Here is a 25,827-nt window from a genome sequence, read left to right as displayed (position 1 = left end):
TCTGAAAGTTAATATGAAGGTTCATTTGGTAGTTAAAAACACAAATTCAATGTTAGCATTCCTTTCTAGAGGGCTAGAGTACAATAGCAGAGACGCACTGCTGAGGCTGTATAAGGCTCTGGTCAAACCCCATTTGGAATATTAAGAAGAGTTTTGGATCCCATATCTGAGGAAGGAAGGATAGGGTCCAGAGGAGGTTCACAAGAATAATCTCAGGAATGAAGGGCTTGTCACGAGGTGATTGAGGAGTCTGGGCCTATACTCAATAGAGTTTAGAAGGATGAACATAAGAACATAAGAAATAGGAGCAGGAGTAGGCCATCTAGCCCTTTGAGCCTGCCCTGCCATTCAATAAGATCATGGCTGATCTGTCGTGGCTCAGTTCCACATTCCCGCCCTCTCCCCATAACCCTTAATCCCCTCTCTTATCAAAAACCCATCAACCCGCGTCCTAAAAATTTTTAGCGAGGCAGCCTCCACTACTTCAACGGGCAGAGAATTCCAGAGATTCACCACCCTTTGAGTGAAGAAGTTCCTCCTCAACTCCGTTCTAAACCACCCCCCCTTTATCTTGAGGCTGTGCCCCCTAGTCCTACTGTCCTTTCTGAGCGGGAAGAGTCTCTCCACCTCTATCCTATCCATCCCAATCACCATCTTATACGTCTCAATGAGATCCCCCCTCATTCTTCTAAACTCTAACGAGTACAAGCCTAGTTTATTCAGCCTCTCCTCATAGCTCAACCCCCTCAACTCCGGCATCAGCCTAGTAAACCTCCTCTGCACTCCCTCCAAGGCCAAAATATCCTTGCGTAAGTGCGGCGCCCAAAACTGCACACAGTACTCCAGCTGCGGCCTCACCAATGCCCTATACAGCCGCAGCAAGACCTCCCTACTTTTATATTCAATCCCCCTCGCTATGAAGGCCAGCATCCCATTCGCCTTCCTGACCACCTGCTGCACCTGCAAGCTGGGTTTTTGCGACTCATGCACAAGGACCCCGAGGTCCCTCTGCACTGTCGCCTGCTGCAGTTTTTCTCCACGTAAGTAATAATCCTTCCTACCATTATTCCTACCAAAGTGGACCACCTCGCACTTGCCAACACTAAATTCCGTTTGCCAGTTCCTGGCCCATTCGCCCAGCCTATCTAGATCTTTCTGTAGACTCTCCACACCCTCCGCACAATTTGCCGTTCCACCAATCTTGGGGTCATCAGCAAATTTCGACACAATACACTCGGTTCCCTCCTCCAGATCATCTATATAAATGGTAAATAGCTGAGGCCCCAGCACCAACCCCTGGGGCACTCCACTAGTCACCATCCGCCAATCCGAATAGCACCCACTGACCCCCACTCTCTGCCTCCTATTTGACAACCAATCCTCTATCCACGCTAACACCCTACCCCCAACTCCATGTCCCCTGACCTTCTGCAATAACCTCTTGAGGTACCTTGTCAAACGCCTTCTGAAAATCCAGAAAGACCACATCCACCAGCTCTCCTCTATCCACCACCCTAGACACATCCTCACAGAACTCCAGTAAATTTGTCAGACACGACTTCCCTTTAACGAAACCGTGCTGCGTCTGCTCTATCAAGCAATTCCCCTCAAGATGCCTCGCTATTTCCTCCTTGATGACGGATTCTAACATTTTACCTACAACAGACGTTAAACTAACCAGCCTATAATTCCCTGCCTTTTGCCTGCCACCCTTCTTAAACAACGGCGTAACATTAGCCGTTTTTCAAACTTCCGGCACTTCCCCGGAATCCAGCGACGTCTGGAAAATAACCACCAAGGCATCCACTATCACCTCCGCCATTTCTTTCAGAACCCTCGGATGCATTCCATCCGGTCCTGGCGACTTGTCCACAATCAGCCCCTCCAGTCTGTCACGCACCACCTCTCTAGTAACAGTAATGTCATTAAGACCCTCCAGTCCTACCACCTTTCCATCTCTAACGCCCGGCAAATTATTCATGTCCTCCTCCATGAAGACAGAAACAAAAAAGTTATTCAAGACCTCAGCCATATCCCCATCCCCTACCACTAAGTCCCCCTTCTCATCCTCTAAGGGACCAACGTTCACCCTAGCCAGCCTCTTCCTTTTTATATATTTATAAAAACTCTTGCTATCCTTTTTTATATTAAGCGCTAGCCCAGCTTCATAGTTTCTCCTACCCTTTTTTATCAACTTCTTTGTCAATCTTTGTTGACATTTAAACCTCTCCCAATCCTCTTCTCGCCCACTACTCTAAGCTACTCTAAACGTCTCCGCTTTTAATTTAACACTTTCCTTCACCTCCTTCGTTATCCACGGCTTATTACCTCTCCTCCTACTGTCCTTTTTAACCATCGGAATAAATTTCTGCTGAGCACCAAGAAAGATCTCCTTAAAGATCCTCCACTGCTCCTCAGCAGACCTACCTTCCAACGCGCTCCCCCAGTCCACGTTCGCCAATCCTTCTCTCATCCTACCATACTCCCCTCTATTCAAACAAAGGACGCGTGTCCGGGAACCCACTTTCTCCTCCTCCATCTGCACCAGAAACTCCACCATACAATGATCACTCTCCCCAAGAGGATCCTTCACCGCAAGGTCCCTAATTCTACCCGCCTCATTACATAGCACCAGATCCAAGATAGCTCGCTCCCTCGTCGGCTCCAACACACACTGTTCAAGGAAACTATCCCGGCAGCATTCCAAGAACTCCTCCTCGAGCCCACCGCGTCCAACATGGGTCGACCAATCAATATGCAGATTGAAATCCCCCATAACTACGGCCGTCCCATTCCTGCACGCCGCACTTATTTGCACGTTAACAGCCCGCCCCACCTCCAGATCATTATTCAGGGGCCTATAGACGACACCCACCAGCGTCTTCCTCCCTTTGCTGTTCCTAATCTCTACCCACAACGATTCCACTTTCTGCTCTTTGTCTCCAATATCATCCCTTGCTACCACCCTGATGCTATCCTTAATCAGCAGAGCTACGCACCCCCCCCCCTTTCCTCCCGCCTATCCTTCCTAAACACTTGATACCCCTGGACATTCAGCTCCCAGTCCCTGTCACCTTGCAGCCACGTCTCTGTAATGGCCACCAGATCATATCCATTTGTGTCGATCTGCGCCACCAGCTCATCCACTTTATTCCGAATGCTTCGTGCATTCAGATAAAGTGCCTTCATCCCAGCCTTCACCTGGACCCTATCTAATGTAACGCCACCAACCATACTCACGCCGCCTACTCCCTTTATTATTGGGACATCCTCGGCCTCGACCCTTACCTGTACCCTCTCCTTCACTTTAGACCCTGTAATGTCACCTACCCTCGCACCCTCCCCCCCCTAATTAGTTTAAAGCCCTGTCTACAGCCCTCTTTACTCGATTCGCCAGCACGCTGGTCCCAGCACGGTTCAGACCAAGCCCATCCCGCTTGAACAGGTCCCACCTACCCCAATACTGGTGCCAATGCCCCATAAATTCAAACCCATTCCTCCCACACCAATCCCTGAGCCACCCATTCACTTCCTTAATCCTATCAACCCTACGCCCGTCTGCACTCGGTTCAGGCAGTAGTCCAGAGATAACCACCTTGTCGGTTCTACTTTTTAACTCCATTCCCAGCTTTTCATACTCCCTCCCCAGATCCTCAGTTTGCATTTTGCCAACGTCGTTGGCACCCACATGTACCACAACAACCGGATTCTCACCCTCCCACTCCAGGTTCCTCTGCAGCCCAGATGCGACATCCCGGACCCGAGCACCAGGCAGACAACACACCCTTCTGTGCACTTTGTCATTGTGGCAAAGGACAGTGTCAATACCCTTCACCCCACTATCCCCAATCACTACTACGTTCCTTTTCATCTTCTCTTTGCCTATGTCCTGCTGCATCACTGTACTGTGTGCAGTTTGCTCACCGACCTCACCTCCCTCGTCCTCACTGGAAGCAAGAACCTCAAACCTGTTATGCAGATTGAGAGGCTGAGGCCTCCGCTCCCCACCCCCCTTCCTCCTCTCAGCAGCCCCCTCTTGTTCCTGACCCTTAGAGTTAGCCAGTCTAAGGGGGGGTGGATGTCACTTGCACCCCATTGACAATGGCACCCTCTCTCCCCCTGATGAGCCTCAGTGTCTATAGCTCAGAGGCCAGCTCATCTACCTTGAGCTGGAGCTCCTCCAGCAACCTGCACTTACTGCAGACATGGTCACTGGGAAGGACCCTGGGGTCCACCAGCTCCCACATCATACTGAGGGGGGAATCTAATTGAAATTTACAGAATATTGAGAGGACTGCATAGCGTGGATGTGGAGAGGATATTTCCACTAGTAGGAGAGACTAGAACTCGAGGGCACAACCTCAGAGCGAAGGGATGCTCCTTTAAAATTGAGATGAGGAGGAATTTCTTCATCCAGAGGGTGGTGAATCTGTGGAATTCATTGCCTGAGGGCTGTGGCGGCCAGGTTATTGAGTGCCTTTAAGACAGAAATAGACTGGCTCTTGATCAATAAGGTGATCAACAGTTATGGGGAGAAGGCAGGAGAATGAGGATGAGAATCGTATCAGTCATGATTGAATGGCAGAGCAGACTTGATGGGCTGAATGGCCTAATTCTGCTCCTATGATCTTATGGTCCAACTTACAGATTTGAGTGGTTTCAATATTTTACCATAACAACAGCAAGAGCACATAACTAAATACGAGACATTAACCTACAGAATGACGTGTGTGCCAAAAAGCGAAAGTAGCAAGCGACAGACAGAGCTATGCAATCCTATAACCAACAAATCAGATCAAAGCTCTGCAATCCTGCCACAGTCAGACATGCATGGAAGTGGACAATTACACGACTCACTGGAGGAGCAGACTCCACAAATATCCCCCTCATCAATAATGGAGGAGCCCACATATCAGTGCAAAAGACAAGGATGAAGCATTTGCAACCAGAAGTACCACATGAATGATCCACCTCTGATTTTCCTGAGGTCCCCAGCATCACAGATGCCAGTCTTCAGCCAATTCAATTCACTTCACATGTTGTCAAGTAACAGCTGAAGGCACTGAATACTGCAAGGCTATGAAATCTGACAACACAAATGAAGACTTGTGCTCCAGAATTAGCCATGACCCTGGCAAAGCTATACAGCTACAATGCTTCCATCTATCTGACATTGTGGGACGTTTGCAAGCTATGCCCTGTTTAGATGAAGCAGAACAAATCAAATCTGGCCATTTACCACCCCAACAGCAAAATGACGGAAGGTGTCACTGATAATGCTATCAAACACCACTTATACAGTGATGACCTGCTCACCAGTGCTCAGTTTAAGCTTTGCCAGAGCCACTCAGCTCTTGGCCCCATTACAACCTTGGTTCAAACACAGACAAAAGAGCTGATCTCTAGAAGTGAGGCGATTGTGACTTCCCTTGATGCTAAGACAGCATTTAACCACATGGAGCCCTAACAAAACTGAATTGGGAGAAAACTCTCAAATGGTTGGAGTTATACCTAGTACAATGTTGTACATTGTACTGTAGGAGTTGGTTATCGAAAGCCAATCATCTCAGCGCCGGGACATCACTCAGGAATTCCTCAGGGTAGTGTCCTAGGCCCAACCATCTTCAGCTGCTTCAAATGACCTTCCCTCCATCAACAGGTCAGAAGGGGAGGTGTTTGCTGATGATTCCACAATGTTCAGCACTGTCCGCCACAACTGAGATACTGATGCAGCCCACATCCATTTGCAACTAGGATGACATGAATCTTGGACAGATAAATATGTTATGCCCAGTGAAATGCCCTACTCAGAACTTCAAACAAGGACCATGTTTGTATGCAAGCTTCCAGAATGGACTTTTAGCTTTGAAAATGGATACTTAATGACGATGTAAGATGACGGTCAAAGGTTAGGTGACTTTGCAAATTCAACACCGACTACTTCAAGCTTCTGGAAAATTGCTAATTCAATTACCTCAACTGAATGTCTCCCCCTTCAACACAGCTAGCCAATTGGAACTCCTCCATGGAATTCACGCCTGCCACTGTTTGTAGCTTATTCCAAACTCAAAATTGATAGACTTCCAGACTTCATGTTTTCAAGTCTGCAATTTAACAAAAGGAAAACTGCATAAAACCAGTTAACCATTGTGTAGCAATGGCTTTAAACTTGAAACCATTGAGTAGAGAATAGCAGTTGATTGCGTAACCAGAACTGGCTTCTGTTAGCAAAATCCATTATTATCCAAAGAACCAGATTGGAAAAGGCAGTCTACAAAGAACACCACTGCAGAATATCAGATGCAGGCAACATCATCAGGGCCTGTTTAAACTTGGGTGTTGCTGTTTCATAAGAGCCTCCTTGCCTGATTCTTAGGCTAAATCCATCTGTAATGAAACCTGAAGATCTAGTAAGATTTGTGCTTAGGTAACTTTGGCCCTGAGGAACACTGGCAAGTTTAATTACCAATGATAATCACTCTTTCAGTTGCCTAGGCTGCAGTTCTGGAATGCTCTCCCCAGACATCTCTGCCTCTCTATTTCACTTTTCTCCATTAAGATACTAATCTTCCATTTTGAGCACCAAGACTTTGTCTTCTGATCTAATACAACTATTTTTTTTGCACTCCCAATGTGTTCTTCAAAAACAGTATGCTAAACTAAAACATGCTAAAGTGAAGATCACTTTCTTATAAGAGAATATGTAAGGAGGTAGATCACTTTCCTGACCTTCATTTTTCACATTCAAAATCTATTGCCTCTCTTGAACCTCACTCGTCCAAAAATCCTCTAACATTACTCTTTTTACTTACCAGTCATTTGCCACTTCCCGCCTGACCCTCCTGCTCCCTCTTCCCCATTCTTTTCCTCCCTTTCGCCACCATTCCCCTGAGCCCTGGCTCACAGTAAAGACTTGAAAGAGGGGCAGTAAGCAGAAGGTGTCCTGGTGAGCAAGGGAGTAAGCAAGGGTGTCCTGGTGAGGAAAACAGTGAACATGAGGGTCAGGAGAGGTGATGAATGGGAAGGTTTAAGTTTAAAGTTTTTAAAGTTTATTTATTATTGTCACAAACAGGTTTACATTAATACTGCAATGAAGTTACTGTGAAATTCTCCCAGTCGCCACACTCATGGAGCTGTCTGGGTACGCTGAGAGAGAATTTAGCATGGCTAATGCACCTAACCAGCACACAGAATCATAGGAACACTACAGTACAGAAAGAAGCCATCTGGTCCATCGAGTCTGCACTGACCACAATCCCACCCAGGCCTACCCCCATATCCCTACACATTTACCCACTAATTCCTCTAACCTAGGCATCTCAGAGCACGAAGGGGCAATCTTGGCATGGCCAACCAACCTAACCCACACTGGACTGTGGGAGGAAACCAGAGCATCAGGAGGACACACATGCAGACATGAGGAGAACGTACAGACTCTGTACAGACAGTGACCGAAACTGGAATTGAACCTGGGTCTCTAGTGCTCTGAAGCAGCAGTGCTAACCAGGGAGCAATGAGTGGTAGATCTGGGAGAGGCAGTGAGAGGGTGTGGTTAAAAAAGCATATTATGTACAATCATAACTTGGATTTTGATGCATGCACAGTGACTGAGCCAAGCGGTAAATGGAGGCAGCACTAATTGAGCAAACTTTGTAATTTACATGCCATGGAAAATGAAAACATGCTATTAAAATGAGCATTAATCAAGATATGGCTACAGCTTATTTGGCTCAGTATCATATTGTGTTCTTTAATTCACCTGTAAAGTGCCTTGAATTTTTATAATTTTAAAGGTGTTAAATTGTTATGATCCTAATAGTGACCGATAACTTTTAAAAAGATTAATTTTCCAAATTACCAATGGAAATAACCATAAGACAAGATTTCATGTATTTTTCAGGTTGTTGCTGTAAGAAATCAACTAAAATGAATATAAATCAAATATTATTTAACAGCCAACTAAAGAAATGGTACATCTGCATAACTAACTAATGCAATTGAGACAGTATTACAACCTCTTTCGCTGGGCACTACACTATGCAAATATAGAGCTGCTTCTTTTTCTTAGACAGTCCCTTGGAATCAGGGATGACTTGCTTCCACTCCTGATAGTGGATTCGGAGATGGTGGCACAATCCAATGCATAATCTGTGAACTCTACCACAATGTGGCGATGCCGGCGTTGGACTGGTGTAAACACAGTAAGTCGTCTCACAACACCAGGTTAAAGTCAAACAGGTTTATTTGGTAGCAAAAGCCACCAGCTTTCAGAGCTCTTACTGCTCCTTCGTCAGGTAAGTGGGAGTTCTGTTCGTAAACAGGGCATATAAAGACACAAACTCAATTTACAAAATAATGCTTGGAATTACAAAGGTACAGACAATGTGAGTGGCGAGAGCATTAAGCACAGTTTAAAGGCATGTGTATTGTCTGCAGACAGGCCAGTTTGAGAGATTTTGCAAGCCTAGGCAAGTCGTGGGGGTTACAGATAGTGTGACATGAATCCAAGATCCCAGTTGAGGCCGTCTTCATGGGTGCGGAACTTGACACACGACAGCGCACGCTCACTGAGCAAGGACGTGAAGGCCGCCTTGGAGAACGCTTACCCGAAGATCAGAGCTGAATGCCCGTGACCGCTGAAGTGTTCCCCAACAGGAAGAGAACAGTCTTGCCTGGTGATTGTCAAGCGGTGAAGCAAGCGCTCCGAAATCTAGTGGCTTTTGCTACCAAATAAACCTGTTGGACTTTAATCTGTTGCTGTGAGACTTCTTACTCTGCCACATACAGAGGTGCTTAAAGGATTGAGCAGACGAGGTGTTTGGAGGTTTGTGCATTCACTCTGATGCCTTGACTTTGCCTCACTTTGCACCTTAGTTTCTGGATGTGTTTGTTGCCTCCCCTAAATAGACCTGTATTATTTTGGTCGGTTGCAAGACTGAGATTGCCATACGTCAGTGCAGGTGTTTGATATGTTTAGGGATCTCCTCAGTTCATCCCTCACGCATTTCCGTGGTCCTCCTGGAAGTCTACTACCATGACAGAGTTTCTGGTAGAACAGTTGCTTTGGGTGTCTGGTGTTAGGCATAGGAACAATGTGTCCTGCCCACGGATTTGATTTTGAGTAATAAGCCTATGAGAAAATGTGCCTTTTACTAACCACTGGGAAACTAAGGTCATCTTCCATTCAGCTTCCACAGCACAACATTTCTCTTCTTGTTGATCAAGGTCAATGGTGGGATACTGAAAAATAAGAGCCAATTTATCTTTCTTGGAATCCTCCCTCGACGAAGGCAGGTTAAGACAAAAATGAATTTCAATGTCCCAAATCAGCATTCAGCCAATTGAGAGAAAGGTCTCAAAATTGAGACCAAGGTCATGGTTTACTGAACAGAGTGTGGGTTTTGGAGACTTGGACAACATTTACCAGGTACATCAAAGTACTGGAGAAGGACCACCAGCAGTATTTTCACAAGATCTTCCAAATTCAGTTGCAAGAAAAGGCGTTCCAACAGCAACATCCCAAGCTAATCACATACGTCTATAGCATTACAAGGTCAAGTTCCAAGTTACTCTCAGCCTTCTAACAGGCTTATTTCTCCCTACAATTCCAGGTTGAATCTTGCAGTGTCCTTCAAAAATCATTCTACTCAGGCTGAGTATTCAAGAACCAATTTCCTCCAACAAGACCCACACCTTGTTCCTTAAATCACCAAAAGTCCTATCTGTTGTTGCCTTCTTTCCGGACAGAAAACCAGATGTCACCAGCATCCTGCCTGATTGCAAAGACTAAAACAGTTATTTCCTGCTTTTCAGAACAGTCGATGCACTCTCTCACTCTGTGTTCAAAACACAGCTATATCTTTTTCTGTGTCAAGATGTAAAAACTGTCATCTGATTTTCAACAGGTTTTGTTTTGGGTTTATTTTCCCATTAAAAAGCAGCTCACATGGGCCTGTCTCTGGGCAGAGGTTTAGTATGACCTCTATCCCCCTGCCGCTTACTGTCATGTCCTCCCCCCAACACCTCTCACTCCATCTAGAACATTGTTTTAGAATGTACCTTAACATGAAACAATGGTTTTGGAAATTCGACATTTTAAGTATAAACTGTAGTAGAAACAAGCTTATACTAATTAACACTTAAAATAACAATGAACTTCATCATGATCACACAACAAACATCGCATAGCAACAGGTTTGCGTTTTCTAGATTTATATTTTCTACCTATCGTCAGTCTTAGCCTATAATTCTCTGGAACCAAGGCATTATTGCATTGTTCTAATATTTGGACAGTGCCAAGGACAAACCTTGAGCTTGTGTACTTAGCTAAATTGTTTAATTATAGTGGGCAAAACATTTTTATGCTAACTTTGAGATATTAAGGGGTTAATATCTCATGCAACTATGAGTTTTTGTAAAAACCTGCTAAATCAGCAGTTTGGGTATGAAAGGCATAAATAACTTTAGCCTGCTGTGAGTTGATTTCAAAATGACAAGCTTAAGACATCTGTGATTAATGAACTTACTGATTAACAGTTCTCTTTCTTTTAACATAACCATTTTATGACCTTAGGTATGGTTAACCTGACTAGAACAAAGGGTGTCTTATGATTATTTATTTTGCATCAGACCAATGTGGCCATGAGGATTGTAAAATTACATAAAGGGGGAATGTCCCATTATTGGGGGCGTCTTTGCTGACTGACTCCCAGCGCTGAGTGAAAGTTGGGTAGCAAAGGCTTGCCAGCGTGCACATGTAAGAAGAATAAAGAACTTTTGAATCGGACAGCAGTTGGTGTTTGCCTTTGTATCAAGGACGGAAAGGTCTCGCGAAAAACAAACTTAACAACTTTAGTAAATACTAAATTCAATTAGAAAGTTACTCATCAGTACTAGAGATATTTTGTTTAACTTCTCAATAATTCACCAGCTCCATATTGCACATTTTCCTGTTCTGAGTTTATTCTTGCATGACTTAGTCATTTATTACAGAAAACTGAGGGTCATGGCAAACAGTTGATCTACATTCTGGGAAATGACAATGGTATTCTTTAAGGTTCAAAGTTAGGACTGCTGTATTAATGTATATATATAATATTTACATAACACACATGTTCACAGAGTAGACTGCAAAGTATATGCCTGCCGTTGCTAGTCCATTGTCCTTCCTTTCAGTAATGTTTCCCATTCCATCATAATCAACACATACCTCATACCATCATAGTTAACTTTATTGAGATTCAGGAGCCTGGCTTCAGAATCAGTTTCCTCACTATCCACCTTGATAAAGAATTCAATTGTATCATAGTCGCTCATCCCCAAGAGTTCTTTCAACTAGACTGCCATCTAATCCTTTCTCATTGCACAATACCTAGTCTAAGATGGCCTGTTTCCTTGTTGGTTTCTCAATATATTGATCCAGATAATCATCCGGTATACACCCTACAAATTCCTCCGCTATTGTACTGTGACTAATCTGATTCACCCAATCTATATGCAGATTAAAGTCACCCTTAATCACAGATATTCCTTTATCACATGCATCTCTAATGCTATTCCCAACATTACCACTGCAGTTCAGTGGTTTACCACCCCCACAAATGTTTCTTGCCCTTTGGTGCTTGGTGTTTCTTAACTCAACCCAACAGGTTCCACATTATCTGTGCTAATATCTATCTTTCTTCAACATTGTATCAATATCTTTGATCAATAATGCAACTCCACCACCTTTTCCTCCTTGTCTGTGCTTCCTAAACATTGAATAGCTCTCAATATTTAGTTCCCATCATCGGTCATCTGGAGTCACGTCTCCCTAATTCCAACTATATCATACCCCTTTACATCCATCGACACAATTAATTCATCCATTTTATTTCAAATGAGCCAAGTATTTGAAACAAAATCTGAAGGTTAATTGTTTTAACATTCTTTGTCCCATTCCTACTTTTTTTTTACAGTGTGCCTATCTGATTCTGGCCTTTGATTTCTCTGCCCATCTTATTCTTATTCTCCTTGCAGTCTTTTATCTTGTTCCGGATTCCCCTTGCTCTGAATCCTTACATGGGCTAGTTTGTTTTCATTTGAATGTTGGAGGCTGAAGTGCAGCTAAATAGAAGTTTACAAAATTATGAGAGGCATGGATAGAATGGATAATCAGTCTCTTTTTCCCAGCGTAGAAATGTCAATTACTAGGCAACATAGATTTACAGTAAAAAGGGGAAATATTTAAAGGAGATTTGGCAGGCAAGTTTTATTTTGCACAGATGGTGGTGAGTGCCTGGAATGTGCTGCCAGCAGTGGTGATACAAGCAAACACAATGGCAATGTTTAAGAAGTATCTTGACAGATACTTGAATAGGCAGGGGCTAGAAGGATACAGATCGCATGGAGGCAAAAGGTCTTCAGTTTAGGATGGCATCATGTGTCAGTGCAAGCTTGGTGGGCTGAAGGGCCTATCCTGTGCTGTACTTTTCTTAGATCTCTTGTTCTTCTCTGCACTTTTTATTGGATATGTTTCTCACAGTGAATCACAGAATGATATTTTAACAATTATAACCAATAGTAGTATAAGTACCCATCCAAACAGCTGTTTAGATTTCCTTAGGAAATGTAAACATGCACTTTGCTCTTACTTAGTCTCTTAACCACCTAGTTCTGCTCTTGATTCACTTTTCCTTTACTCCTTTATCCTCCTAACTTAATTCCGTAATTGTAATTATGTTTAGCTATTTAAGTTTCAACTATTTAAAGATAGTCCCGAATATCAATTACTCACCAATCAGCTTACTACTCACCTGTGACATCACTCTTGGATTACTTTAAACTGGATAGTGTCCCTCGCAGGTTCCTGAGCCGCACGCTCCCTTTATCCTCCACTCCTACGACAGCTATCCCTCTCAGGTTCCTGAGACTCACGTTCCCGAGACTCACGTTCCCTTTATCCTCCACTCCCAGGATAGTGTCCGTCGCATTTTCCTGAGCCTCATGCTGCCCTTGTCCTCCGCTCCTAGGACACTGTCCCTCGCAGGTGCCCGATACTCACGACAATATCCCTTGCCTCGTGTTCCCTTTATCCTCCGCTCCCAGGACAGTGTCCCTCACAGGTTCCCTGAGCCTTGCATTCCCTTTGTCCTGCACTCCCAGGACAGTGTCCCTCGCAGATCTCTGGTACTCGTGCTCCCTTTATCCTCTGCTCCCAGGACAGTGTCCCTCGCAGGTTCCTAAGTCTCACACTCCCTTTATCCTCCGCTCCCAGGACAGTGTCCCTCGCAGGTTCCTAAGTCTCGCGCTCCCTTTATCCTCCACTCCCAGGACAGTGTCCCTCACAGCTCCAGTGCTCTCTCCTCCCTATAAGTAAGTGAGGGCCTGAGCCTTGTGCTCCCTTTATCTCTACTCTCTGCAAAATGTCTCTCACAGGTCCAGTGCTCTCCATTCCCCGAATGTAACTTTATTTTGTATTTCAGTATGATAAAAAATTGACTCTCACAACTCTGCATACGGCAGAAATTAATAATAAAACAACATTGCAAAATGCACATAGACAGATAAATAGCAAATTCTGGAATTCTATATTTTCCAGGGGTAATAGATTTAAAGTAATTGGTAGAAAAATTAGGAAGGACATGAGGAAAAACCTTTTCACTTTGGAACAAAGAACAAAGAACAGTGCAGCACAGGAAACAGGCCCTTTGGCCCTGCAAGCCTGCGCCACTCATTCTTCCAACTAGACTATTTGTTTGTATCCCTCCATTCCCAGTCTGTTCATGTGGCTATCCAGATAAGTCTTAAACGATCCCAGCATGTCCGCCTCTACCACCTTGCTTGGCAGTGCATTCCAGGCCCCCACCACCCTCTGTGTAAAATACATCCCTCTGACATCTGTGTTAACAGAGGATGGCGGACACCTGTGTTACAGAGGGCGGTGGACATCTGTAATTCACTGCTTAAGTTTGTGGTTGAAACTCAAAATGCTTAGCTCATTAAAAAGATACCTCAATCTGCATCCAAAGTGCTGCAACCTGCAAGGACACGGATCCAGGTGCTGGAAACTGCGATGAATGGCTAGTTTGTTTTTCTCTTTTTTGGCCTGTGCACACACAATGGGCCGAATGGCCTCTTTCAGCACCATAACTTTTCTATGGTTTTATGATTTACAAAATGGTCAGAGTGGGGAGATGCAAACCAGACCATATCTCGTCTGACAAAAAGTATACGTGGCAAGGCTTTTCATTGGATGCTGAGCATTTGCAGTCAGAGAACCCAACAATTATGTAGAGTAGATTTTACAAGATATTTAATGAGACATTTCCAGACACAAGGGAATTTTAAATCCTACATTGACTGTAAAAAAATTACATCAAACAAATAAAATAGTTAAAATCTTATCAAAAACAATCTTTTCACACAAGGGGATTACCTCTTGTGGACATAGTGTTCTTCCAATTAGAGGCAAAATTAACTTCCTGTTTTAAGTAGTGAAAACTAGAAGTTGAAGAACAGTGTGGCAGGGCAACTAGGAAAGATTTTGTAAATATTCAAACCACACATATTCGTTCTTCTTGAGGGATTATGCACTTTGTCCTAGTCAATAAGGCTTTTTATGATCAAAGACATAAGGGTGTGGTCCAGGATGACTCACTCTTAATTTTTTTCTCTATCCTGCAGGAAAGGGCGAAACATGGGCCTGGTTCCTCTTGCTGATTAAAATTGGAAACAAAGACTCACGGGGCAAGTATTATCATAGAATCATATAGTGCAGAAGGAGGCCATTTGCCCATCGAGTCTGCACTGATCACAATTCCACTCAGACCCTATACCCATAATCCAATGATTTACCATAGCTAGTTCCCCATGACACTAAGGGGCAATTTAGCATGGCCAATCCATCTAACCCACACATCTTTTGGACTGTGGGAGGAAACTGGAACATCTGGAGGCAACCCACGCAGACACGGGGAGAATGTGCAAACCTCTTGCAGACGGTGACCTAAGCTGGGAATCGAATCTGGGTCCCTGGCACTGTGAGGCAGCAATGCTAACCACTGTGCCAACATGCTGCCCAATTTTATTATTATTCCTAAAATTATCCAACAGTTGGGAGGTGGCTGAAAAGCCTGAACTGATGCACCCATACCACCCAAGTACACTGAGATGACAAACCACAAGCATTCATTTTGTTGTACATTTAAAGTGATTAATGTACTAATTGGGCAAACGTCAGAGGAAAATTTTAACACTACTTACTACCCAAAGAGCTGCTTCAAGTTTCATCAGTCGAATTCTTCACTGGATAATGACTGCACCAATACTTTTAACAGCAAAACTACTTGCATGTTCTATCTTGAGACTTAATATAGTTATTTTGTAAAACCTTTAGTGATGACACATCAAACCACTTCCTACTTCACTGTGCACTGCCCCGCTGTGACATTGCCACCTAATACGGGAAATGTCAGCTCCTATCTACATTTGAAAATTGCTCTCCACCTTCCGTTCAAATTTATTTAAAAAATGACATTGCTGCTGTTGCCAAGCTAATCGAATACATTTTACCTTCCGGACATCAATCATCTTCTAATATAAATATGCTTATTCACTGCAACAGCTTCTTCCTGTTCTGCATTTGCCCCCAGCCTGAATGTTGGGTAGTATCACAGCCAACATTTTGCAGGAATGGTCACATAAGTTTTTCTTCAATTTAAAGTTCAGGAGCTCTTATTTCATAATTCTGATTTACGAGGGTTCTGTAAAATTACATCTTGGTTCACATTCCCTAACTTTGACATAATTTAAACAAATGCATGAAGACACTTCTTCATTTCTCTTTTATGGTGGTAACATACTTCTCGCAGAACCATTTCACCATGTTTGGTTTTGCTGCAGCTGCTTCTACAGGCTCTATATTTTCACAAACACACAGGACTGACTGGCTGTTAATTACCAACAGACCAGCCATTTACTGATGGACAGGCTAATATGTTTTGTGGAAGAGGAACAGTTTGTATTTAAATGATGATTTGAATTCAAATATTTGCATTAAAATTTACTGTAACTGGCACAATTCTTTCAAAAGCAGTCTCTAAATTCTGTGGAAATTACTCATGTTTATTCTTGTACTGTTGCTAGAAATTATTTATTGCAAGAGTAAAGATTTTCTTGCATACACGTGTATATATTAAAGCGAACCAAGCAGTATATAAAAACCCATGAACCTACTGTCATGGGGAGCGCTGGCATTCTATATCTGGTGGAATAATGACACACCGAGGCTTCTGGTCTTCGCACCGCAGTTTCAAAACCCCTGTACCCCCTCAAATAGTGTTTTCTTATCTGTCTGTTAATTTTACCAACCATTGAAATAAAACAGTTTTTGATTGTTCACTAAATGCGAAACATGTATGTTAGCTTAACAGAATGTGCTTATCATCACTTTGAGATGATACTTTACATTGACTTCCTGTCTAAAAGACCTATTATTATAGAGTTTTTGTTTGTAATGCCAAATTCTGATACTTCATTTGTTAGGAAACCAAAGGTAGTTTTAAGGAATTTATATTTGTATTGGTAAACATGAGGAATAAGGTGTAAGTTCAACTTAACGTTTCTATGCCTGGAAGGGAAATGTAGTTAGATTTCATGCAGAACAAAACTGTTCGTCTGTGTAAGGGTTAGTTTCAATTCCAGATGAGATATTATTGTGTTCGGAAAGATATGGCATGAAGAAAAATAGTTGCTTAGTAACTAGAGGGTTTCTGTAATGGGTGCTTAGATTTAGCTGAAAATTAGCAGTTGGAGACAAATAATGAAGCAGTGAGCCACTCTCCCAACAATGCTAGGGGAAGCTAATGAGGAAACAGTACTTTCAGGTTTGTTGTAAGAAAACCCTACAATGGAGTAAATGGTTCAGACAATCAAAGATCTGAAGAGCAACTAGCTAAGAAGCTACTGAAATGAAAAAAAGTTTCCAGAATGTCTGGAGCTAAGGGAAGAAATAAGAATCTGGAAAATAGAACAGAATTCTGTTCAGGGACACCAGAAAAGGTTGAGATGAAATCGATTGGTGAGGAAACCAGAGAAAGGCTTTCTAAAAATAATCCAAAAGTTTGAACTTTCTTACTATGGTCTATTAATAAATTAAAAAACAGTGACTGGGTATTAGAATTGCTCTAACAGTGAAAACCTTGAAAAGATTAATCCAGGCACAGACTTGCTGCTAAAAATGAGCAGAAGCTCTGGTCAAACAGGTCTTTTAGAAAACATGAACTGGCTTTTGGAATGCGGATTGCTAAGTGAACATGTTGCTATGAGAGAAAATTTTTAAAAAGTTTTTTGGGAATGGATTTGGAAACCCTCATACAACAATCATCTTGGGATCTTGGGGGGTGGGGGGGAGGCGGGTGTGATTTGGAGGAGAAATCCACAAACACTAATTTTGTGTGCTAATGAGACCACTGCAGTTTCAAACCTACTGCGTCATTCGTGTTAGTCTTAAAACCTGCATGTATTAATTAAGCTAAAAGGAGAAAAGTATTGTACTATAATTCTTTTTTATGTTTAATAATTTTTTGTTGTTAAAGCTAATTAGCAGTCCTGTGACTGTGCTCTTCCATGTTTGATAAAAAAATTCAAGTAACAAGTTACAATCTTTTGAGCCATGGTTCCTTTCCGGGACCTTCCATCCAGTTACATCAACTGGGATCGTAAAACACTATATTTTTAAATTTGTAAATATGTGTTATTTGAGCTGGTAAATGCTCTGTATTTCGATATTTTACTATTGAGCTGTCTCATTCTCTTATAAATTAGTACCTATGTTATGGGCACCTGGTTTACATTGTTTTGAATAGCATAGTTTAATTATTACACAGTTAACAAATGACTTCCCATTTGTTCAAACCTGTTCCATTATAAAGTAGTTGGGAACAGGATGCTAATGAGGGATAGTACAGAATTCTTAGTATGAGGCCCTTCATTTTAGTTTTACTATAATAAGTCAACTAGGTTAAGGTAAATATAAAGTGCCATATATATAAGAAAAGAGAGAGAGAATTCACAATGTGCCTGGAACAAAATATGCAAAGGTATTATAAACTGTATAACCAAAATTAACAAAGTAAATAAGCTTAAACTGTATTTTTCAATATATATGTATCGTGTGCCTTGGCCAACTTCGTTCTGAATGCAGCACAATGGCAAACAGTGGTAGACAAACCAACTTCTTTTAGTACAATGGAGCATAGAAAGGCAGGTTCTCTTAACTGTTTCTGGACATGCGAAAACAAGTCGTATCTTAGGCTTGCTATTTAAGGGAGTAAATTCATTCATGGTTAGCGAGGTTAGAGCAGTCTCTCAAGATGATAAAGGAGGCCCCAATTCCAGCGAAAGAGTGGCTCCTTTTGCCAATTAAAAATTGGTTACTAGCAATAATGTGGGTTAGGTTTCTTAGGTAAAGGGGAAGGAACCTACATGGGCAATAAGCTCAACTCTTATTCCTGTGACAGATAGAATGTTATTGAAAATAATGAGTCATGTTGTGATTAGGCCCTCCAGTCTAACAGACATGACTGGGTGAGATAGTGAAATGTTCAGAATAATATAATAATTTTACCTCAATATTAGCTCACAGAGGACAGTCAACCCTCATTGACTGTGTCTCTCTCCTGATGCATGCATTAGCAAATGAATTCCTTTTCATTCTTTAACTATATACTATCTTTCGCAGTCTATGTATTCGTTGAGTGAGGTTCAACAAAATACAGGGCACCCCAAGGGGGACACCTCCGAAAATTCCTCTTTACAGGTGCAAAGGTTTTTTTTGTAATCATCTGCACAGTTATTGGCTGGGTGAGAGAGTGAAAAGGCTGTTTCCCTTTTCTCTGGTTTTCATCTCTCCCCTGTCATCCTCTTTCAACATGCTATCAGATACCATTGCTTTTGCACTGTAACAATTTATCTCTCCTTCCACCGACTTACAGGCTACTCACCTCAAACCTGCAGTGAACTCCAGCCTCCGCTCCTCCAGTCAACGGTCCAGAACACATTTGGCTGGATCAATGCCAAGGGCTCTGCATGTTCTATGGCCACGGTTCTGCTGGCAGAGGAGTGACCAAAGGCCATTCAGACATTCAGTTGGACAGCTCACATATCTCCAGCTTGGGGAGGGGAATCCCAGGAAGTCAACCAGAAGTCCAGTGGCTCCAACCCTGATCACCAACACCATGTTTTGGATTTCTAAGTACTTGCTGAAGCACTTCACAGCTTGCAGCGTGATCATCAAGCAAAGCATCAGGAGAAAAACACTGCTGACCAGTGCTCTCATCAGCTGGAGAGCAGTTACTGGCACCACAGGAAAAAGAAATCAGCGTCCTGATCAGCAGTATGTGTATAAGCAGTGGCCTCCGACTTATTAACCGATTACAGAACAATTAGAAAAACAAAGCCTGTTTGTTTTGATTCTTTGCCACATCACCTGGAATACATTTTATTTATTTCATCTTTAGTTACATATTGGGGTCAAAAATCATGGGCTGGGGACGTAGCTCCAGATATTACATACATTTGAATTGGAAAACTTGCTTCAATATTAGTTCTGATCTCAGTAATGGTTTCCAGGAGCATACCTAATACTTAAAATGCGATATTCTCGTACAGCAATTGGCATAGCCAATGTACTGCCAGATCATATCACCGGTGGAATTCCCTGCCCAGTGAAGCAGTTGAGGCTATCTCCAATGAATGTTTTTAAGGCAAGGACAAATTTTTGAACTGTAAAGGAATTAAGGATTTTGGTGTGCAGGAGGGTAAGTGGAGCTGAGTCCACAAAAAGATCAGCCATGATCTTATTTAATGGCGAAGCAGGCTCAAGGAGCCAGATGGCCTACTTCTGCTCCTAGTTCTTATGTTCTTCTATCTTACGTGGCAAAAAACTGCAGCAGGCGACAGTGCAGAGGGACCTCGGGGTCCTTGTGCATGAGTCGCAAAAACCCAGCTTGCAGGTGCAGCAGGTGGTCAGGAAGGCGAATGGGATGCTGGCCTTCATAGCGAAGGGGATTGAATATAAAAGTAGGGAGGTCTTGCTGCAGCTGTATAGGGCATTGGTGAGGCCGCAGCTGGAGTGCAGTTTTGGGCGCCGCACCTGCGCAAAGATATTTTGGCCTTGGAGGGAGTGCAGAGGAGGTTTACTAGGCTGATACCGGAGTTGAAGGGGTTGAGCTATGAGGAGAGGCTGAATGAACTAGGCTTGTACTCGTTGGAGTTTAGAAGAATATGGGGAGATCTCTTTGAGACGTATAAGATGATGAATGGGATGGATAGGATAGAGGTGGAGAGACTCTTCCCGCTCAAAAAAGACAGTAGGACTAGGGGGCACAGCCTCAAGATAAAGGGGGGGCGTTTTAGAACGGAGTTGAGGAGGAACTTCTTCACTCAAAGGGTGGTGAATCTCTGGAATTCTCTGCCCGTTGAAGTGGTGGAGGCTGCCTCGCTAAATATTTTCAAGAAGCGGGTTGATGGGTTTTTGATAAGAGAGGGGATTAAGGGTTATGGGGAGAGGGCCGGAAAGTGGAACTGAGCCACGACAGATCAGCCATGATCTTATTGAATGGCGGGGCAGGCTCGAAGGGCCAGATGGCCTACTCCTGCTCCTATTTCTTATTTCTATCGAGAAAATGAGTAGAGACCACCTATTGCTGAAATTAATTATTTCTTAAATGGTGTGGGTGTGTGGTCGCATTAGCGCTACATTTCAAATATTGATTATTGTGTATGAAGAGGAACTTTTTCACATCCATCTTAAAATTTACCTTCCACTGTTTTGAACCTGTGCCTTCCTGTCTCACTCTCCATTTTAACATGAACACATATTTTGGATTAATCATTACGGAAACAAAAATTTTTTGGTGCCTTTGTAAGATAGCCTGGAAATGAAATTTCTGAAAGGCTAACCAAAATTGTCGCAGTATTTCCTCATAACTCAGGGCTTTGGCAATAGACGTCAGCTTGTGGCCTTGAAACGTCTTTGGTGTTTAAATGAGTCTTTCTCTTGTTTCTTGACTCTTGAATAAGTATAGCTTCAGGGCAGCATATGGCACAGTTATTAGCACTGCTGGCTCATACCACCAGGGACCCAGGTTTGATTCCTAGCTTGGGCCACTGTCTATGCGGAGTCTGCACATTCTCCCCATGTTTGTGTGGGTTTCCTGCTGTTCCAGTTTCCTCCCACAGTGCAAAAGATGTGCTAGTTAGGTGCATTGGCCGTACTAAATTCTCCCTTGGTGTACTTGAGCAGACGCTGGAATGCAATGACTAGGGGATTTTCACAGTAACTTCATTGCTTAATATAAGCCTATTGAGACAATAATAAATAAAATTAAAATGCAGCTTCTGGATCATACTCAGGCATGCTCCACTTACAGAAAGTACAGAAGAAAAACTGTAGTACATAAAGAGAAAATTGGCTTTGAAGACTAACATAGTGTTAAAATAGATAGATAGGCAGGATGGAGCAATGTTCAGAGGGTTCATAACCCTCCTGGAAACATGCATTGTTAACTGGACCCCAATCCTTCTCCATCTCCAGGGGAGAACAGAATAAACATCAGATAAAACTAAAACTCAGCAACCACCCATAAGGGACCTGGATTGTGGGCCACAATGTTGTCTAAGAAATGATCAATAAGAACACAAAAGAGAACTGCTAAATAGTTTGAATTTAAACTACTGTGCTTAATCAGCAAACAACATAACAAGAACTTTCTGATTTGTTTCTCCGAAGCATGTAGAATTGGAATTCATAACATATTGCCCCACAGCTGACAAATACATTCACTCCCTTGTCTAGCCAATGGGAAGAAACGTGGTAATGTTGCCAGTAACACGTATACTTGTATGTGCATGTGTGCCTAAGATAAAACAAACTATCTAATATAGGACTTGTGCAAACACAATTATCTAATGCCTTGAATGGATGCCATATTCAGGTGACCAAAGGCTAACCTTTTAAAGAAATAATTTTCTAAGTAATGTAACACTAATTCCCATCAATGCAGATTTTGCATTATAATAAAGTAAGTTCAAACATAGGGTAGGATCGGAAAAGGACTGATCTGGGAAGTTATCATTGGTTCAAAGAGACTCGTCATTTCTAAAAACATTTACGGTTGTGTCATATTCTACACACAAACTGAAGGCAGCAAAACAGGATGGCAATCTGTGCAGCTAGTCGAAGATATATTGGCTTATAATTTTTGATCCAATTAATGGGGAGACTAATAGCACAAATGTTACAACTACAAGGGTACCTCATGGAAATCCTAATGCTTTTCTCCAACATGCACCACTCAAGTTAGATTTACAAAAAAATCATTTTGCTATCTGGTTCTCATTTCACTGTACCACTGAAATCCATCAAGTGGAATTAAGTTGCTGTATTTGCATGGTACATACAAATTAAAATTACAAAAAGTTAGAGCAGGTCTGAAGTAAATCACAGAGCCAGGCCTGATTTGAAGCTATAGATTGGAGTTACATATTAAAGATCCTAAAAAAATTAATTGGATTATTTTAACAAAGGGATTTTAATTAGCACCAATAAACCTATCTGGCATCTGAAAATGAACAATCCTGAAGGCTTTAAATTATAGTTGGAGTCTTTTTTAAACTTTAAATTGAAAATGAAAACTTGTGTTTCAAAACCTTTTGTTTTTCTTTCAATCCTAATTTTTTCCTCTCCGAATTTCTCTTTCTCTACTTGAATTGATTGAATTCACCTACTCTGATCTATACTTCCTACTTAGTCCTTTATTTCACAGCCTCAGTCTGCTCAAAGCCCAAATAGTCATTTTCTCTCGCTGCACTGTTATCATAGAATCACTATAGTGCAGAAGAAGGCCATTGAGCCTATCAAGCTTGCACCAACAGCAATCCCACCCAGTCCCTAACCCACTTAACCCCACATAGTTACTTTGCTAGTTCCCTGATACTAAGGGGCAACTTAGCATAACCCACACATCTTTGGACTGTGGGAGGAAACTGGAGCAGCTGGGGGAAACCCATGCAGACACTGGCAGAATGTGCAAACTCCACACAGACAGCGGCCCAAGGCCGAAATTGAACCCAGGTCACTGGCGTTGTGAGGCAGTAGTACTAATCCTGTGGTGCAAAATATCACTGAGGCGAAATGGGCATGGGCAGGTTACTGCCGTAGCAAATCATAGCCCAATGAGAATGCACAGTCTGTAATTTGTAATTCACTCCATTATACAATGTCTAAAAAACACAATGCCTATCTGATTGTATTCTCGCCAATATTGCCCCCTGTTCCCACAGTCACATATCCTTTTGTGTCACTGGTGGCATGTTACCTCTCTGAAGTCCAGAGGAAACAGGAAAGACATATTTCCTACATGCCATGTACGTAGCACAACAAACCCTGGTGTGTACTTTGCACCTGGTCTATTTTAATATTAGTAAGTAAAAGGGACACAAACAATACAATGTCATGGCAGAGAAAAGGAAGTTTGATAACCAGCTGTAGGTTTTCCTCCAGCTTCAATGTTAACATGTTTTTAATTGTAGTTTATCAGTCCAAAACCATAGAGCAATTGGAAACAAAATTGGAATACTATGGAAACAACATTCCCACCTGAAACTGTGAATTCATCAACAGCTTGCAAGACAGTTGTCATTCTACAACTTCATACAAGCACAAAACACTGATGCTGATCAAGTAGGGATCAGTCTGATTTTTTAAAACAGAGTGCATAACACAATGCTGAAATTCAACACTGATAAGCTGCATAATTCAGACAAGGTGGCTAGAAACTCACAAATCATGTCATGTTGGTGCAGTATGCTTTATGCATCACTAAAAAAGTAACATCTTTAATTAGTATGAGATGGGAGCTGACAAATTGCACAATCCAGTTGACGTTTAGTTGACAATTAGTTTCATTTACATAATTTCAATGCTGTGTCAACTGCTCTAAAATGTTGGAAAAAAGTCTACGTGTCTGGATTTATTGTTTCCGTCCGTCTCCTGCAGCTCCGTGCTGCATCAGGGTTGGTGGCCTATCATGGCACTGCAGGAGGCCTGGGGAAAAAAAGGAACTAGGGATGCCCTCAAACCTTAAATCAGGGATGGTAACAGCCTTCTCTGTCGGTGAATAGACAATTTCTGGAGGAAAATCCATCGTGATTGTTCAGCTGGTAGAATCTGAGGAGTTAGCCAGGTGCCGAATAGGGTAGAATGGGGTTGGTGAGATTAGCGCCTGCACCAAGTGTACAAAGGAAGAAGCTTAAAAAAGGAGTCTGGGGCTGCTACAGGGTGCTGCTCACAAGGAAGCCTTAAATGGTTTGATAGTGCAGGAAAAGGCAGAGAGCTGCAGACTTACCAAAGAGGGATTCAAGCCCAAGATAGCAGCAGTACTAAGAAACAATGATGACTTGGGATATAGCTGGGGGAAACAAAATGCCCAAGGAAAGAAGGAATGGAAGATGGCATGTCTCAACGCAGCAGGAAGAGATGGAACTGAGAGGGAAGGGTCTGGTGAGGGTGGGGAAAGGGGTAATTGTGGCGGCATCGATAAGAGATATTGGATTCATTTCAAGAACGGGAGCTAAAATGAGTCATGAAATGGCAAATGGAATTTAATGTTGGCAAGTGTGAGGTGGTCCACTTTGGTAGGAATAATGGTAGGAAGGGCTATTACTTACGGGGCGAAAAACTGCAGCAGGCGACGGTGCAGAGGGACCTCGGGGTCCTTGTTCATGAGTCGCAAAATCCCAGCTTGCAGGTGCAGCAGGTGGTCAGGAAGGTGAATGGGATGCTGGCCTTCATAGCGAGGGGGATTGAATATAAAAGTAGGGAGGTCTTGCTGCAGCTGTATAGGGCATTGGTGAGGCCGCAGCTGGAGTACTGTGTGCAGTTTTGGGCGCCGCACCTGTGCAAAGATATTTTGGCCTTGGAGGGAGTGCAGAGGAGGTTTACTAGGCTGATACCGGAGTTGAGGGGGTTGAGCTATGAGGAGAGGCTGAATAAACTAGGCTTGTACTCGTTGGAGTTTAGAAGAATATGGGGAGATCTCATTGAGACGTATAAGATGATGAATGGGATGGATAGGATAGAGGTGGAGAGACTCTTCCCGCTCAAAAAAGACAGTAGGACTAGGGGGCACAGCCTCAAGATAAAGGGGGGGGGGCGGTTTAGAACAGAGTTGAGGAGGAACTTCTTCACTCAAAGGGTGGTGAATCTCTGGAATTCTCTGCCCGTTGAAGTGGTGGAGGCTGCCTCGCTAAATATTTTTAAGACGCGGGTTGATGGGTTTTTGATAAGAGGGAGGATTAAGGGTTATGGGGAGAGGGCGGGATGGTGGAACTGAGTCACGACAGATCAGCCATGATCTTACTGAATGGCGGGGCAGGCTCGAAGGGCTAGATGGCCTACTCCTGCTCCTATTTCTTATGTTCTTATGAACGAACAAAGGGAATTCAGGTTACACATGCAAAGATTAGGATAAACATGTTGGTTTAAACAGAGACAGGTAAGAGATAATGTGACAGGTTTCAAAGTCTCAGGCGCAGTTTGTAGACAGGGCGGTGTTCATACATTATTGCAACAATCAGGAACCTTCTGCAGACAGGACCCAAACAACCAATCCAAGCACGAGCAGACTACTTTGCAACATTTATAGCTTTGGCACAGCATTGAAATTATGTAAATGAAACTAATTGTCAACTAAAAACATCAATTGAATTGTGCAACTTGTCAGATCAACAGCAGTTAAGGGAGAAAAAAGTTAACTTTGAAGTACAAGTATTTCGCAACAGTCT

The 25,827-nt window shown here is 42.7% G+C and overlaps 1 protein-coding gene across 2 annotated transcripts in view; it reads right to left on the bottom strand.

Moving 5' to 3' along the window:
• The window catches only part of LOC145349000 (LIM and senescent cell antigen-like-containing domain protein 1), a 142,146-nt gene that overhangs the window by 88,917 nt on the left and 27,402 nt on the right, over positions 1-25,827 (bottom strand). Inside the window, exon 1 of one of the 2 annotated variants that reach the window (XM_080197190.1) lies at positions 15,244-15,334. The exons of the other annotated variant lie outside the window; for it this stretch is intronic. The gene's annotated coding sequence lies outside the window, so the exon portion shown is untranslated. Of the gene's footprint in view, positions 1-15,243; positions 15,335-25,827 lie in introns of those variants that run through there. 2 annotated transcript variants of the gene reach the window in all.

This window comes from Carcharhinus amblyrhynchos, chromosome 10 (assembly GCF_965287045.1).
Source record: "Carcharhinus amblyrhynchos chromosome 10, sCarAmb.v2.hapA, whole genome shotgun sequence".
NCBI classification, from domain to species: Eukaryota; Metazoa; Chordata; class Chondrichthyes; order Carcharhiniformes; family Carcharhinidae; genus Carcharhinus; species Carcharhinus amblyrhynchos.
Note: the sequence above shows the minus strand (reverse complement) of the source record. Positions and strands in the feature narration are given on the sequence as shown.